The following is an 18,619-nucleotide window of genomic DNA, read 5'->3' on the forward strand; positions in this document are numbered from 1 at the left end:
ATAACTTTGTACTTTTGCTACTGATGTTTGTGTGCAACATTTGAGCTGGTGTCAAGTCACCTTAATTCAAGTGATAGATTATATACAGGGGCATGCCATATGGTCTACCTGCACAGCCTTTGTGATTACTGGTAGATCACGATGTACCTTTTGGGCACCCCTGCAATACAGGATTCCTGTCCAGAATTGTTTTTTATTAAATATAGAGGGTTTAAGTGTAGGGTTTGTCATGTTGGTGTTCTCTATAACTTTTCGTCCTGGGCATGACGTTAAACTGTCCAGTGTAACTCCAAGTTACATGGGGTGGGTATGGTTTGAGAGTTTGTGATGCTCAGTTCTTTTTTTGCGTCTCGGTTCCTCAGGTGGAAGCTGCATAGTTGGGTTTTTGATGGGTTGGGTTTCAAGTGGCTGGTCGTTTGTTTAGATATTGAAAAGGAGGGGGGCGAGCGCGCTACCTTGTGGGAGGCCGTTCTTTTCGGCTTTCCATTTACTCCTCTGGTCATTTAACTGAACATAGAAGCGCCTGTTGTTGAGGAGGCTTTTCCTGACCATTGTGCGGTGTTGGACAGTGTCGTAGGCAGCAGAGAGATCTCTGAATGCTGCTCCAGTTATTTGTTTCCCCTCAAACCCATCCTCAATGTGTTGGGTGAGGTTGAGCTCTGTCCAGCACAGGAGCGGCTGGGACGGAAACCAGCTTGGTCTTTAGTCAGCTTGGTATCTATGAGTGGCAACAAGGCGTTGGAGTAGCAGCTTCTCATATAGCCTTGTAGGTGATGCAGAGGGAAATGGGTCGGTAGCTCTTTGTGGATAATGGGTCTATGCCAGGTTTAGGGATTGCAACCACGTTGGCCTTTTCCCAGACAGAAGGGATGGTTTTCTGTGCTATGCATGTGTTCAGCATCCCCACAAGCCAGGTCTTTGCGTTGGGTCCCAGGTGCTGTAACATTTCTGCCAGTAGGTCATCAATCCCTGCTGCTTTTCCGGGTTTCAACTTTCCCATTGCAGTTTCAAGTTCTTCTAGGTCGAAGGGTTTGGTTTGAGGGCTGGCTGATTGTGGTTGGTCTGATACCACTGTGCGATGGTATTCTCCTGTGGGTCGGTGGCGGTCTTGGTCACAACTGGTGGCCAACAGTTGTAACCAACACCGCCACCGACCCACATAGAATACCATCGCACAGTGGTATCAGACCAACCACAATCAGCCAGCCCTCAAACCAAACCCTTCGACTTAGAAGAACGTGAAACTGCAATGGGAAAGTTGAAACCCGGAAAAGCAGCAGGGATTGATGGCATACTGGCAGAAATGATACAGCACCTGGGACCTATCGCAAGGACCTGGCTTGTGGGGATGCTGAACACATGCATAGCACAGAAAACCATCCCTTCTGTTTGGAAAAAGGCTGGAGTAGTTGCAATCCCTAAACCTGGCAAAGACCCATTATCCCCGAAGAGCTACCGACCCATTTCCCTCCTCTGCATCACCTACAAGCTCTGAGAGGCACTACAATTTCTGAACAGACTATATTTACATCAATATGTCTGGGTCCCCACCTACTCACTCAGGGTTGACGTGTCACACCTGCAGTGATGGGAGGGGCACCAAAATGTGGTATTTTGATTGTTTAATGGGGGCACTCCCTTAGTATAAAAGTGTATGTTTTGTGTACACATGACCTGATGAAGATCAAATGGATCGAAACGCTGTCAGTATTTCAACAAAGAACGTCTTTCTTATACCTGTGGTGTGCGGGCTCCATCCAATACCTACACCAGTTGTGATGCAACAGAGTTTGCTGTGACCGTTGTGAATTATGGGTGGTGTGGTTTTTGCCAAGACGGTGGATTGTGGCCCATGCCTTCCTGCTGTTATTTGACATGTTGGTGTTCTCTATATCTTTTCGTCCTGGGCATGACGTTAAACTGTTCCGTTCGAGAGGACCAGCGACCCTCGAATGTAAACGGCCACGAAAGGAAATTATGTGTGTGTGAGGTGTTCTCTATAGGTTGGGTTTCAGGTGGTTGTATTGTAGTAGCTTGACATTTCTTGGAGGGCACTTTCAAGGACAGACTCAATCTTCTGGAAGTCTGCTTGTTGGGTCGTAATGCAGAGGTTGTCGGCGTAGATGAAACGCTGGCATTAGGCATTGGGTAGTGGCTGGTCGTTTGTGTAGATATTGAAAAGGAGGGGGGCGAGCACGCTACCTTGTTGGAGGCCGTTCTTTTGGGCTTTCCATTTACTCCTCTGGTCATTTAACTGGACATAGAAGCGCCTGTTGTTGAGGAGGCTTTTCCTGACCATTGTGCGGTGTTGGACAGTGTCGTAGGCAGCAGAGAGATCTCTGAATGCTGCTCCAGTTATTTGTTTCCCCTCAAACCCATCCTCAATGTGTTGGGTGAGGTTGAGCTCTGTCCAGCACAGGAGCGGCTGGGACGGAAACCAGCTTGGTCTTTAGTCAGCTTGGTATCTATGAGTGGCAACAAGGCGTTGGAGTAGCAGCTTCTCATATAGCCTTGTAGGTGATGCAGAGGGAAATGGGTCGGTAGCTCTTTGTGGATAATGGGTCTATGCCAGGTTTAGGGATTGCAACCACGTTGGCCTTTTCCCAGACAGAAGGGATGGTTTTCTGTGCTATGCATGTGTTCAGCATCCCCACAAGCCAGGTCTTTGCGTTGGGTCCCAGGTGCTGTAACATTTCTGCCAGTAGGTCATCAATCCCTGCTGCTTTTCCGGGTTTCAACTTTCCCATTGCAGTTTCAAGTTCTTCTAGGTCGAAGGGTTTGGTTTGAGGGCTGGCTGATTGTGGTTGGTCTGATACCACTGTGCGATGGTATTCTCCTGTGGGTCGGTGGCGGTCTTGGTCACAACTGGTGGCCAACAGTTGTAACCAACACCGCCACCGACCCACATAGAATACCATCGCACAGTGGTATCAGACCAACCACAATCAGCCAGCCCTCAAACCAAACCCTTCGACTTAGAAGAACGTGAAACTGCAATGGGAAAGTTGAAACCCGGAAAAGCAGCAGGGATTGATGGCATACTGGCAGAAATGATACAGCACCTGGGACCTATCGCAAGGACCTGGCTTGTGGGGATGCTGAACACATGCATAGCACAGAAAACCATCCCTTCTGTTTGGAAAAAGGCTGGAGTAGTTGCAATCCCTAAACCTGGCAAAGACCCATTATCCCCGAAGAGCTACCGACCCATTTCCCTCCTCTGCATCACCTACAAGCTCTATGAGAGGCACTACAATTTCTGAACAGACTATATTTACATCAATATGTCTGGGTCCCCACCTACTCACTCAGGGTTGACGTGTCACACCTGCAGTGATGGGAGGGGCACCAAAATGTGGTATTTTGATTGTTTAATGGGGGCACTCCCTTAGTATAAAAGTGTATGTTTTGTGTACACATGACCTGATGAAGATCAAATGGATCGAAACGCTGTCAGTATTTCAACAAAGAACGTCTTTCTTATACCTGTGGTGTGCGGGCTCCATCCAATACCTACACCAGTTGTGATGCAACAGAGTTTGCTGTGACCGTTGTGAATTATGGGTGGTGTGGTTTTTGCCAAGACGGTGGATTGTGGCCCATGCCTTCCTGCTGTTATTTGACATGTTGGTGTTCTCTATATCTTTTCGTCCTGGGCATGACGTTAAACTGTTCCGTTCGAGAGGACCAGCGACCCTCGAATGTAAACGGCCACGAAAGGAAATTATGTGTGTGTGAGGTGTTCTCTATAGGTTGGGTTTCAGGTGGTTGTATTGTAGTAGCTTGACATTTCTTGGAGGGCACTTTCAAGGACAGACTCAATCTTCTGGAAGTCTGCTTGTTGGGTCGTAATGCAGAGGTTGTCGGCGTAGATGAAACGCTGGCATTAGGCATTGGGTAGTGGCTGGTCGTTTGTGTAGATATTGAAAAGGAGGGGGGCGAGCACGCTACCTTGTTGGAGGCCGTTCTTTTGGGCTTTCCATTTACTCCTCTGGTCATTTAACTGGACATAGAAGCGCCTGTTGTTGAGGAGGCTTTTCCTGACCATTGTGCGGTGTTGGACAGTGTCGTAGGCAGCAGAGAGATCTCTGAATGCTGCTCCAGTTATTTGTTTCCCCTCAAACCCATCCTCAATGTGTTGGGTGAGGTTGAGCTCTGTCCAGCACAGGAGCGGCTGGGACGGAAACCAGCTTGGTCTTTAGTCAGCTTGGTATCTATGAGTGGCAACAAGGCGTTGGAGTAGCAGCTTCTCATATAGCCTTGTAGGTGATGCAGAGGGAAATGGGTCGGTAGCTCTTTGTGGATAATGGGTCTATGCCAGGTTTAGGGATTGCAACCACGTTGGCCTTTTCCCAGACAGAAGGGATGGTTTTCTGTGCTATGCATGTGTTCAGCATCCCCACAAGCCAGGTCTTTGCGTTGGGTCCCAGGTGCTGTAACATTTCTGCCAGTAGGTCATCAATCCCTGCTGCTTTTCCGGGTTTCAACTTTCCCATTGCAGTTTCAAGTTCTTCTAGGTCGAAGGGTTTGGTTTGAGGGCTGGCTGATTGTGGTTGGTCTGATACCATTGTGCGATGGTATTCTCCTGTGGGTCGGTGGCGGTCTTGGTCACAACTGGTGGCCAACAGTTGTAACCAACACCGCCACCGACCCACATAGAATACCATCGCACAGTGGTATCAGACCAACCACAATCAGCCAGCCCTCAAACCAAACCCTTCGACTTAGAAGAACGTGAAACTGCAATGGGAAAGTTGAAACCCGGAAAAGCAGCAGGGATTGATGGCATACTGGCAGAAATGATACAGCACCTGGGACCTATCGCAAGGACCTGGCTTGTGGGGATGCTGAACACATGCATAGCACAGAAAACCATCCCTTCTGTTTGGAAAAAGGCTGGAGTAGTTGCAATCCCTAAACCTGGCAAAGACCCATTATCCCCGAAGAGCTACCGACCCATTTCCCTCCTCTGCATCACCTACAAGCTCTATGAGAGGCACTACAATTTCTGAACAGACTATATTTACATCAATATGTCTGGGTCCCCACCTACTCACTCAGGGTTGACGTGTCACACCTGCAGTGATGGGAGGGGCACCAAAATGTGGTATTTTGATTGTTTAATGGGGGCACTCCCTTAGTATAAAAGTGTATGTTTTGTGTACACATGACCTGATGAAGATCAAATGGATCGAAACGCTGTCAGTATTTCAACAAAGAACGTCTTTCTTATACCTGTGGTGTGCGGGCTCCATCCAATACCTACACCAGTTGTGATGCAACAGAGTTTGCTGTGACCGTTGTGAATTATGGGTGGTGTGGTTTTTGCCAAGACGGTGGATTGTGGCCCATGCCTTCCTGCTGTTATTTGACATGTTGGTGTTCTCTATATCTTTTCGTCCTGGGCATGACGTTAAACTGTTCCGTTCGAGAGGACCAGCGACCCTCGAATGTAAACGGCCACGAAAGGAAATTATGTGTGTGTGAGGTGTTCTCTATAGGTTGGGTTTCAGGTGGTTGTATTGTAGTAGCTTGACATTTCTTGGAGGGCACTTTCAAGGACAGACTCAATCTTCTGGAAGTCTGCTTGTTGGGTCGTAATGCAGAGGTTGTCGGCGTAGATGAAACGCTGGCATTAGGCATTGGGTAGTGGCTGGTCGTTTGTGTAGATATTGAAAAGGAGGGGGGCGAGCACGCTACCTTGTTGGAGGCCGTTCTTTTGGGCTTTCCATTTACTCCTCTGGTCATTTAACTGGACATAGAAGCGCCTGTTGTTGAGGAGGCTTTTCCTGACCATTGTGCGGTGTTGGACAGTGTCGTAGGCAGCAGAGAGATCTCTGAATGCTGCTCCAGTTATTTGTTTCCCCTCAAACCCATCCTCAATGTGTTGGGTGAGGTTGAGCTCTGTCCAGCACAGGAGCGGCTGGGACGGAAACCAGCTTGGTCTTTAGTCAGCTTGGTATCTATGAGTGGCAACAAGGCGTTGGAGTAGCAGCTTCTCATATAGCCTTGTAGGTGATGCAGAGGGAAATGGGTCGGTAGCTCTTTGTGGATAATGGGTCTATGCCAGGTTTAGGGATTGCAACCACGTTGGCCTTTTCCCAGACAGAAGGGATGGTTTTCTGTGCTATGCATGTGTTCAGCATCCCCACAAGCCAGGTCTTTGCGTTGGGTCCCAGGTGCTGTAACATTTCTGCCAGTAGGTCATCAATCCCTGCTGCTTTTCCGGGTTTCAACTTTCCCATTGCAGTTTCAAGTTCTTCTAGGTCGAAGGGTTTGGTTTGAGGGCTGGCTGATTGTGGTTGGTCTGATACCATTGTGCGATGGTATTCTCCTGTGGGTCGGTGGCGGTCTTGGTCACAACTGGTGGCCAACAGTTGTAACCAACACCGCCACCGACCCACATAGAATACCATCGCACAGTGGTATCAGACCAACCACAATCAGCCAGCCCTCAAACCAAACCCTTCGACTTAGAAGAACGTGAAACTGCAATGGGAAAGTTGAAACCCGGAAAAGCAGCAGGGATTGATGGCATACTGGCAGAAATGATACAGCACCTGGGACCTATCGCAAGGACCTGGCTTGTGGGGATGCTGAACACATGCATAGCACAGAAAACCATCCCTTCTGTTTGGAAAAAGGCTGGAGTAGTTGCAATCCCTAAACCTGGCAAAGACCCATTATCCCCGAAGAGCTACCGACCCATTTCCCTCCTCTGCATCACCTACAAGCTCTATGAGAGGCACTACAATTTCTGAACAGACTATATTTACATCAATATGTCTGGGTCCCCACCTACTCACTCAGGGTTGACGTGTCACACCTGCAGTGATGGGAGGGGCACCAAAATGTGGTATTTTGATTGTTTAATGGGGGCACTCCCTTAGTATAAAAGTGTATGTTTTGTGTACACATGACCTGATGAAGATCAAATGGATCGAAACGCTGTCAGTATTTCAACAAAGAACGTCTTTCTTATACCTGTGGTGTGCGGGCTCCATCCAATACCTACACCAGTTGTGATGCAACAGAGTTTGCTGTGACCGTTGTGAATTATGGGTGGTGTGGTTTTTGCCAAGACGGTGGATTGTGGCCCATGCCTTCCTGCTGTTATTTGACATGTTGGTGTTCTCTATATCTTTTCGTCCTGGGCATGACGTTAAACTGTTCCGTTCGAGAGGACCAGCGACCCTCGAATGTAAACGGCCACGAAAGGAAATTATGTGTGTGTGAGGTGTTCTCTATAGGTTGGGTTTCAGGTGGTTGTATTGTAGTAGCTTGACATTTCTTGGAGGGCACTTTCAAGGACAGACTCAATCTTCTGGAAGTCTGCTTGTTGGGTCGTAATGCAGAGGTTGTCGGCGTAGATGAAACGCTGGCATTAGGCATTGGGTAGTGGCTGGTCGTTTGTGTAGATATTGAAAAGGAGGGGGGCGAGCACGCTACCTTGTTGGAGGCCGTTCTTTTGGGCTTTCCATTTACTCCTCTGGTCATTTAACTGGACATAGAAGCGCCTGTTGTTGAGGAGGCTTTTCCTGACCATTGTGCGGTGTTGGACAGTGTCGTAGGCAGCAGAGAGATCTCTGAATGCTGCTCCAGTTATTTGTTTCCCCTCAAACCCATCCTCAATGTGTTGGGTGAGGTTGAGCTCTGTCCAGACCAGCACAGGAGCGGCTGGGACGGAAACCAGCTTGGTCTTTAGTCAGCTTGGTATCTATGAGTGGCAACAAGGCGTTGGAGTAGCAGCTTCTCATATAGCCTTGTAGGTGATGCAGAGGGAAATGGGTCGGTAGCTCTTTGTGGATAATGGGTCTATGCCAGGTTTAGGGATTGCAACCACGTTGGCCTTTTCCCAGACAGAAGGGATGGTTTTCTGTGCTATGCATGTGTTCAGCATCCCCACAAGCCAGGTCTTTGCGTTGGGTCCCAGGTGCTGTAACATTTCTGCCAGTAGGTCATCAATCCCTGCTGCTTTTCCGGGTTTCAACTTTCCCATTGCAGTTTCAAGTTCTTCTAGGTCGAAGGGTTTGGTTTGAGGGCTGGCTGATTGTGGTTGGTCTGATACCACTGTGCGATGGTATTCTCCTGTGGGTCGGTGGCGGTCTTGGTCACAACTGGTGGCCAACAGTTGTAACCAACACCGCCACCGACCCACATAGAATACCATCGCACAGTGGTATCAGACCAACCACAATCAGCCAGCCCTCAAACCAAACCCTTCGACTTAGAAGAACGTGAAACTGCAATGGGAAAGTTGAAACCCAGAAAAGCAGCAGGGATTGATGGCATACTGGCAGAAATGATACAGCACCTGGGACCTATCGCAAGGACCTGGCTTGTGGGGATGCTGAACACATGCATAGCACAGAAAACCATCCCTTCTGTTTGGAAAAAGGCTGGAGTAGTTGCAATCCCTAAACCTGGCAAAGACCCATTATCCCCGAAGAGCTACCGACCCATTTCCCTCCTCTGCATCACGTCTTTCTTATACCTGTGGTGTGCGGGCTCCATCCAATACCTACACCAGTTGTGATGCAACAGAGTTTGCTGTGACCGTTGTGAATTATGGGTGGTGTGGTCTTTGCCAAGACGGTGGATTGTGGCCCATGCCTTCCTGCTGTTATTTGTCATTATGGTGTTCTCTATATCTTTTCGTCCTGGGCATGACGTTAAACTGTTCCGTTTGAGAGGACCGGCGACCCTCGAATGTAAACAGCCACGAAAGGAAACTGTGTGTGTGAGGTGTTCTCTATCATTTCATTCCAGACTTCACTGTCTATCTCCTGTGTTTTCCATTCATCTTGAGCGTTACACAGTCGTCTGATGTGCGGGGGGAGGTGCCGGCTAGCGCATAAAGGCACGGACGGGACAGGTGTTTTCTTGACCCATCCCGTGATGATGCGACAGGTGTCATTTAGGGCTGTGTCGACCAATTTGGTGTGACGTGATCGGCTCCAGCTTGAGCAGGAATACTCTGCTGTAGAGAAAGACAGGGCCATGGCAGTTGCACAGATTGTTTGTGGGTCTGCGCCCCACTTGGGAGTTCACTAGTTTTCACAGGATGTTATTGTGGGTGTTGACCGTGGCTTTTGTGTTCTCCAGGTGTTTTTTTGAAGAAGAGTGTCCTGTCCAGTGTAACTCCAAGATACATGGGGTGGGTATGGTTGGAGAGTTTGTGACCATCCCAAGTGACGCTCAGTTCTTTTCTCGCGTCTCGGTTCCTCAGGTGGAAGCTGCATAGTTGGGTTTGTGTGTGTCTTTCTTTTTCTGTCTTTCTTTCTTAGGACGGAGATCAAGGTAGACGCCATAGGAAGGCTCAACACTAGCCGATGCCCCTAGAGATCCATCCCAAAGCTTCCCTCAGGGAGCACAGCAAGCCAGCTAGCCAGCAAGCCTGCCCAGTCAGCCAACGCAGCCAGTCAGCTCCGCCAGTCAGCCAGTGTAGAAAGTCAGGCTGCCAAGCCAGAGCATATCAGCCCTTGCAGTCAGCCATTGCAGCCATACCAGCCTTGCTCAGTCAGCTCAGCCAGGCCTCTCTTGAGGCCTGGCTCTCTGTCTGCCTGGCCCGGTCTGCCCTGCCCTGCCTTGCAGCAACAGAACCAGCCTTTCTGGAAAGCCAGCCAGCTCAGAATGCGAGCTGAGCAAGCCAGTGCAGCAGCAAGCCCAGACTAGGTTACCGCAGCCTTACTGTGCAGCCACAGCCACTCAGTCTAGACCAGCAGGAGCTGGCCAGGCTCCAACCCTTGCAGCGCAGCCGTAGGCCGGATAGTCCCCCTGCCTGCACTTTGTTGCCTTCCTGGCCTGTCTGCCTGCCTAGGCGCCTCGGTCTTCCTGTCTGTCTGCCTTGGCCTGCCAGTCTGAAACTGGTTTAGACTAACTGCGTGCTTGCCAGCTGCGCTGGCTTGCTGAGCTCGTATTCTGAGCTGGCTGGCTTGCCAGCAAGGCTGGTTCTGTTGCTGCAAGGCAGGGCGGGGCAGACCGGGCCAGGCAGACAGAGAGCCAGGCCTCGAGAGAGGCCTGGCTGAGCTGACTGAGCAAGGCTGGTATGGCTACAATGGTTGACTGCAAGGGCTGATGTGCGCTGGCTTGGCAGCCTGACTTTCTACACTGGCTGACTGGCGGAGCTGGCTGGCTGCGTTGGCTGACTGGGCGGGCTTGCTGGCTAGCTGGCTTGCTGGACTCCCTGAGGGAAGCTTTGGGATGGATCTCTAGGGGCATCGGCTTGTGTTGAGCCTTCCAACGGCGTCTACCTTGATCTTCGTCCTAAGAAAGAAAGAAAGAAAGACAGAAAAAGAAACACACACACAAACTCAACAATGCAGCTTCCACATGAGGAAGGCAGGCAGGCACGCAGGCAGGCACAAGCTGCCTGCGTGCTTGCTTCGCCCTCCAGTTGCTGCTCCAGTTATTTGTTTTCCCTCAAACCCATCCTCAATGTGTTGGGTGAGGTTGAGCTCTGTCCAGCACAGGACAGGACGGAAACCAGCTTGGTCTTTAGTCAGCTTGGTGTCTATGAGTGGTATGAGGCGTTGGAGTAGCAGCCTATCTTGTAGGTGATGCAGAGGAGGGAAATGGGTCGGTAGCTCTTTGAGGATGATGGGTCTTTGCCAGGTTTGGGGATTGCAACCACTTTGGCCTTTCTCCAGACAGAAGGGATGGTTTTCTGTGCCATGCATGTGTTCAGCATCCCCACGAGCCAGGTCTTTGCGTTAGGTTCCAGGTGCTGTATAATTTCTGCCAGTATGTCATCAATCCCTGCTGCTTTTCCGGGTTTCAACTTTCCCATTGCAGTTTTGAGTTCTTCTAGGTCGAAGGGTTTGGTTTGAGGGCTGGCTGATTGTGGTTGGTCTGATACCACTGTGCGATGGTATTCTCCTGTGGGTCGTGGCGGTGTTGGTTACGACTGTTGGCCACCAGTTGTGATGCAACAGAGTTCGCTGTGACCGTTGTGAATTATGGGTGGCTCCCTGAGGTCCTTGATCCCCATGGGGTCCAACAGTGGTCATTGAAGCGTGCACACACATGCACAAATGCACCTACACACACACAGGCGCACATGTGTATGCACACCTGGACCTGTAAATGAACAACAACACAAAAACTAAGGCACTGGTGTCGGACTTCTGGTTTACCGGAACGGGGTTCAACTCCCTGCAGTGCCCTGATCAATGTGTTGTATTTACATGGTTCATCGGTCCATGGTCTCAGGTCATTGAGCGGCGCGCTATTGTGTGCGATTCTTCATCATTGTTGAGGATTTAAAAAAAAGGTGAAAATCAAGGAAAAGCTAAAGGCTATAATCCATGGTCACAGACTGCATACTGGTCAAGGTCATTTATACTGGTGAAGATCATTTACTAGTCTTATGAAGGTTATTTATACTGGTCAAGGTCATTTACTAGTCTCATGAAGGTAATTTATACTGGTCAGTCATATACTGGTCACGGTCATTCATACTGGTCAAGGTCATTTGTACTTGTCAAGGTCATTTATACTGGTCAAGGTTATTTACTAGTCTTATTGAAGGTCATTTATACTGCTCAAGGTCATTGATCAATATCAATGACCTTGATGACCCCAAGGTCATTAAGTGGCATGCTATAGTGCGCGATTCTTCATCATTGTTTACGATTTGAAAAAAGGTTAAATTGCGGAAAAGCGAAAGGCTATAGTCCATGGTCACGGAGGGCATACTATAGTATGTTGTCTTTCAAGATTTCGGAGGATTTGAAAAAAAGGTGAAAATCACGGAAAAGCTAAAGGCTATAGTCCATAGTCTCGGAAAGCATACAAAAATGTGTGGTGCTATACAGGCCGTTCTGGAAAATTTGGGACAGAGGTTCATCGTTGGCATCCAGGGAGTGTGTGTGCAAAATTTGGCATCGACCGGGTTAATGGTGCTGGAGATTAGCTGTTAACAAACTGACGGACACACACACACACACACACACACACACACACACACACACACACACACACTCACTCAGAGTGCAAAACATACTCTATCCCCATGGCTTTGGCCTGGTGCCATACCGTTATTAATTATTGCCTACAATGTCAATTGTGAAATTACTTTACCGTTGCAATGCAAAATTTACATTTCAACGAATGGACCTCGTAAAACAAAACAAAAACCAAGGCACTGGTTGTGGTACTTCTGGTTTACCGGAATGGGGTTCAACTCCCTGCAGTGCTCTGCTCAATTTGTTGTATTTACATGGTTCATTTTTATTTTCTGCTCATTGTGTTGCCTTTTCATAGATGATAACCCCCAGGTTCTTTAATGTGTTTGCACTCCCTACAGTTAGGTTACCAAGTCTATTTATTTATTATTTCTGTTCACTAGAACTAGAACCAATTACCAAAGTAGGCTTTCTAATGACACAACTCGCCTTTGTTTTTATGTGTAGCAAAAACGTTCTTTTTATTTACGCCAAAGAGTAGAGGCTGGTCTGCATTCATGCGAGCGGGGAAGTTTAGAGTAACATAGCTCTAAATGAAACGCATTAGAGCTATGGACCAGAGCTAGTAGTCATAGCACTTCATGGTATATGCATAGTTTATATAGTTTCATTATAGATATATTAAACAGAGAGGACTGGAGTCAATTGGGTTATATTATGTTTAACACTAATTTGAAGCTGTCAAAATCTGACAGACTTCTGGCGGCCATGGCCACGCCCACCTTTTGGTAACGCCCACTTTCGGCCAAGCCCACAAAAAGGACCACCCATGTCATTTGCCAGGCAGGCTCCACTCTCAGACAGATATTTGGCTCCGTCTTATGAGCTAATTTAGAATTTCCTGTCTGAGAGCTAGCTAATTTAAGACATCCGGTTGCCTTCAGAATAAAATAAGGTTATTTAATTCGTTAATTAAATAATTGTCAATGCCCCAAGGCACAGCACTTTTTTGAGCGTTGACCTCAGTAGAAGGTCTGCTGCCGTGAATTTTACACCTCTCCCACTTAGCGGAGAGTGGGGTGTGGTACAGGACATCTCCCCGAACGCGTGGGTATACTGCATCTACAAGTAGTACAAGATAAATTGAAACCATTGACACCTACTTCGATGGTTCAGTTGTCATCTATGCCGGGGAATTTAGCAGCTCTCATTCAAGCGTTTTTTCAAAATCCAGGTCACACATTTGATTGCAAAACAATCTGTGGTGTCACTCAACAACTAGTGAATAGCATCTTACTTGGCCTTAGGAATGCACAATGACCCATTAGATTTTATACACAAACTAGTAGTTTGGTTGAGTATGTGTGGTGTCCACACAGTTGTTCAAGCAAAACATACAGACATCTGTACATTCTGTGCCTGGACAGTTGAAAGCAATTAACAGAACAATAACGGAGGACAATTTGGAAGAAGATGATGATGATGTGGTTTTATGCAATGAAAGTCTAAATGACAATATGTGTGAAGCTATACCATTACCAATTCTAACATTTCTACAACAGACATCTGCTATCAAAAAATGTCACACACGGCTTGAAGAAGCAGCAGCGCAGGACTCAACATTTAGACGGAAACTTGAGAAATTCAATCTAGCCAACACATCAGTGTCATTAGTGTCTCAGAAATGTTCTAGGACAGAAGAATGCACCATATTAAACAGCTTTGTAGAATACACACTTCGGTCTCCTTTCCTTGGAGATGACCTGCTTTGCCTGAAAAGTCTTAGGCCCTCATTTATCAACCGTGCGTACGCCAAAATATGGGCGCACGCCGAAATTACCGACATTTTCGGCATTTAACATTTCCGGCAAAGCTTGAAATTGAACTTGAGTAGGACAAATAGTCACGTCTGGTCGGGACCTGGCGTACGCTGTTTTTCTGTCTTACAAGCGGAGCAGCCTTGTCTGAACTGCTGAGAGGCTGTCACAGGCATCAAAACAAATATGTATTCACTCCTAAAATGTTTATATAAAATGTATGTATAATGTATATGGGCTACATGTAATAAATAAATAAATAAAAATGTTAAGGAATACATGTGTCATATGAAATTACAAGGAGATAAAATCGCGCAATTAAAAACAATGTTGCAAGAGATGCTTAAGCCATTTAAACAGTGTTTTGCATGAGCGCATACATGCGAGGATTTGGGCTGTCTGTGCTGAAATATTTCCATGACGGGACGTTGGAGAGTATAGTGCAGCAGCTGAGCAGCTCAGCTGCGGAGAGTCCCAACGTGCAGGTATAGCCTACTGTAGCCTAATCTACAGCATGAAGGCCGATGTCTTTCTTACGGTATGTGCAATATAATAAACCCGACGCGTCGCTCGAATGCCAAATGTACCGTGCCAGGCTCCCAGCGCAAGTGGGAACTGCATCGGAGATATAGGTATATTACCCAGCCAGCCCATGCACCAGACACATGAGGCTATGGTCCCGACCACTGCAGTGACTAACGACTGGAGGCAATCTAAATAGACTGGCGAACGTCGGAACGTGCATGGTCAGTTGGTCACGGACGGACCACTGTGATAGAGAGAGACAGACAGACAGACAGACAGGACAGGAGGAGCACCTGCAAAACAGCAGCGTGTGTGTGCCTATTTGTTATTTAATTATGGTTCACAGGTTCAGGTTTTCGTTCTAATAATTGAATATACAACTAACAACACACAGTGAAAGTTGCAAATACTAAATAGCGATATGTGCGTGCGTGCGGGGGGTGAGCCGGGCAGCAAGGGAAGCGAAGCGAGAGGAGAAACAGACAGCTTTATTTTAATGTGTCATGTAGGTGCGTGCGTGCGTGCATGACAGCAAGGCAAGCGAGGTGAGAGTGAAACAGACAGGGTAGGCCTACAACTTTATTTAATTCATGCAGGTGTTCGTTCTTTATTTGTTTAACAACACACCAGTTAGTTGGGCTTGCAAGTTGCGTGTGCGTGCTGTGCATGTGTATTAGAGAGGGGGGTGAGGCGGGCAGCAAGGCACGGGAGAAACCTATTTTTTCATGTAACCATGGTTTCAGGAAACGTATTGCCGTTGTTCATGTCGCAAAAACGAGGGCGAGGCTTGATTTCTTAGGGCGTGCCAGATCAAATTCAGCCGTGACATTTATTAACGTGAGAACAAAATTAAGGAAGGATCAGCTGTTTGCGATCACTTTATAAATGCCGTGGCGACGTGGGTGTACTACGAAACCTGCACTCGAATCTGTGGCAGATTTTACACCCGATTGATAAATGAGGGCCTTAGTCTGTATAGTTGTACTCAATGTGGTGACAAGGCCTTACCATCTACAAAGAACATGTCACAATTCATAGTGCAGCCACTTGACGTGTCACAAAAAGGCATCTTAGACACTATTGCACAAATATTACCTGCTCAATCTGAACAATGCGAAACATGTCAGCAGGAAAAGAGCTTATCAACATATGAAGTAATTAACAGCCCACAGACCTTACTTCTCCTGTTAAGAGCTGGCACAAAAATTCCAAAAACGTTCAATTTATCCTGTCTGTACCACCAAAATGAGTATGCTTTGACCAGTATGTGTGTATTTTTCGACAGGCCACCATATGCGTCATTGTACATCCTTAAAGATCATAAATGGCATATCTGGACAAATGAATCGAATGACACAGCAGGCTATACCTTTGATGCAAAGAACATCCGCTCGACAGCACACAAAGACAGTAGTCACAAGTAGTTTCTATGTCGTGTCATACGAGAAAATAAACAGTCGAGAAATAATCAAGTTTCGTCAGGACAAACAAATGCATAAATGCACAGACAGATGCAATCAACGCACACAAGTGACACCCATTCCAAAGCTAGAGGTAACTCCTTGACCTGACTTAGCTTGCGTAGAGAAAGTGATTTCATGTCAATGCCCCAAGGCACAGCACTTTTTTGAGCGTTGACCCCAGTAGAAGGTCTGCTGCTGTGAATTTTACACCTCTCCCGCTTAGCGGAGAGTGTGGTGTGGTAGAGGACATCTCCCCGAACGCGTGGGTATGTCCAGATAGTTGCCTCGCGGAGGCCTCTTTGTCCAGTGTCCATTCTGGGTCCGGAAACGGTACTTTTTTCAGCGTTGACCACAGTAGAAGGTCTGCTGCTGTGAATTTTACACCTCTCCCGCTTAGCGGAGAGTGGGGTGTGGTACAGGACATCTCCCCGAACGCGTGGGTATGTCCAGATAGTTGCCTCGCGGAGCCGTCTTTTGTCCAGTGTCCATTCTGGGTCCGGAAACGGTACTTTTTGTCAGCCTTGACCCCAGTAGAAGGTCTGCTGCTGTGAATTTTACATCTCTCCCGCTTAGCGGAGAGTGTGGTGTGGTAGAGGACATCTCCCCGAACGTGTGGGTATGTCCAGATAGTTGCCTCGCGGAGGCCTCTTTGTCCAGTGTCCATTCTGGGTCCGGAAACGGTACTTTTTGTCAGCATTGACCCCAGTAGAAGGTCTGCTGCTGTGAATTTTACACCTCTCCCGCTTAGCGAAGAGTGTGGTGTGGTAGAGGACATCTCCCCGAACGTGTGGGTATGTCCAGATAGTTGCCTCGCGGAGGCCTCTTTGTCCAGTGTCCATTCTGGGTCCGGAAACGGTACTTTTTTCAGCGTTGACCACAGTAGAAGGTCTGCTGCTGTGAATCTTACACCTCTCCCGCTTAGCGGAGAGTGGGGTGTGGTACAGGACATCTCCCCGAACGCGTGGGTATGTCCAGATAGTTGCCTCGTGGAGCCGTCTTTTGTCCAGTGTCCATTCTGGGTCCGGAAACGGTACTTTTTGTCAGCCTTGACCCCAGTAGAAGGTCTGCTGCTGTGAATTTTACACCTCTCCCGCTTAGCGGAGAGTGTGGTGTGGTAGAGGACATCTCCCCGAACGTGTGGGTATGTCCAGATAGTTGCCTCGCGGAGGCCTCTTTGTCCAGTGTCCATTCTGGGTCCGGAAACGGTACTTTTTGTCAGCATTGACCCCAGTAGAAGGTCTGCTGCTGTGAATTTTACACCTCTCCCGCTTAGCGGAGAGTGGGGTGTGGTACAGGACATCTCCCCGAACGCGTGGGTATGTCCAGATAGTTGCCTCGCGGAGCCGTCTTTTGTCCAGTGTCCATTCTGGGTCCGGAAACGGTACTTTTTGTCAGCCTTGACCCCAGTAGAAGGTCTGCTGCTGTGAATTTTACACCTCTCCCGCTTAGCGGAGAGTGTGGTGTGGTAGAGGACATCTCCCCGAACGTGTGGGTATGTCCAGATAGTTGCCTCGCGGAGGCCTCTTTGTCCAGTGTCCATTCTGGGTCCGGAAACGGTACTTTTTGTCAGCATTGACCCCAGTAGAAGGTCTGCTGCTGTGAATTTTACACCTCTCCCGCTTAGCGGAGAGTGTGATGTGGTAGAGGACATCTCCCCGAACGTGTGGGTATGTCCAGATAGTTGCCTCGCGGAGGCCTCTTTGTCCAGTGTCCATTCTGGGTCCGGAAACGGTACTTTTTTCAGCGTTGACCACAGTAGAAGGTCTGCTGCTGTGAATTTTACACCTCTCCCGCTTAGCGGAGAGTGGGGTGTGGTACAGGACATCTCCCCGAACGCGTGGGTATGTCCAGATAGTTGCCTCGCGGAGCCGTCTTTTGTCCAGTGTCCATTCTGGGTCCGGAAACGGTACTTTTTGTCAGCCTTGACCCCAGTAGAAGGTCTGCTGCTGTGAATTTTACACCTCTCCCGCTTAGCGGAGAGTGGGGTGTGGTATAGGACATCTCCCCGAACGCGTGGGTATGTCCAGATAGTTGCCTTGCGGAGCCGTCTTTTGTCCAGTGTCCACTTTATAAAGTCCATGCACTCCAGTGAATAGCATTTATCCATTTAGATAACTTTATTATTATTATTATAAGGATTTAATTACTTATTCTTACACAGAAACATAATGTGTGTCTTATAGCATCATATAGCATCATTTAAATGCTTAATTTGTAGTTTTAATGTGCAAATTAAACTTTTTTTCAATACTCTAGAGGGTACTCTTATTTTGAAGAGATCGTCCACCGGAAGTCTTAAAATAGCTCACTAGATTAGCTCACTAGACGCTGCCGCCGCCTTAAACCTAACTACTGTATGAAAGTAACACTAGTGGTTAGTGCAAGTGCCTGGTGGTGGGGGAGTTTATCCTGTCCAGGATCAGATCAGCTGGGGCCAGCTTTCATTCTAATGTGATTTTAACCAATTAGTACCTGTACTGTCCAAGTCTGGCTGATGGTTGTTGTAATCTTTAATTGGACCAAAGTACACAGATTTAGATGTACATGGGCAACTCATATAACAATGGTTAGCTGAACACTAGCACCACATTCCTCATTAAAACCGTCAAGTAAATTACATTTATTAATTGGGTATTTTATAGGCCTAGCATGCAGACTGAAGGAGAGTCCGTTTAATTTGAAAATAACTGAAATATTTTTATGTTCTATAATTACTTTTAACGCTCTCCGTGCTTTTTAATACCGAACTACGTGAGAGACAAATGGGATATGGCCTCTATATAATAAGTCCAATGTGTGTGTTGTTTGTTTATTAATTATTATAGGCCAGTAGTTATACGTAGTTGTGACGTCAGGGATGAATTGGAGCTATGCAACTATGCGCAGTGAAGGAACCATACAGGCAGTC

The 18,619-nt window shown here is 47.7% G+C and overlaps 1 protein-coding gene across 2 annotated transcripts in view; it reads left to right on the forward strand.

Moving 5' to 3' along the window:
* The window catches only part of rpl14 (ribosomal protein L14), a 143,006-nt gene that overhangs the window by 14,116 nt on the left and 110,271 nt on the right, over positions 1 to 18,619 (forward strand). The window lies entirely within an intron of this gene.

Source organism: Protomyctophum parallelum, assembly GCF_964188405.1.
Source record: "Protomyctophum parallelum genome assembly, chromosome: 1".
NCBI lineage: Eukaryota > Metazoa > Chordata > Actinopteri > Myctophiformes > Myctophidae > Protomyctophum > Protomyctophum parallelum.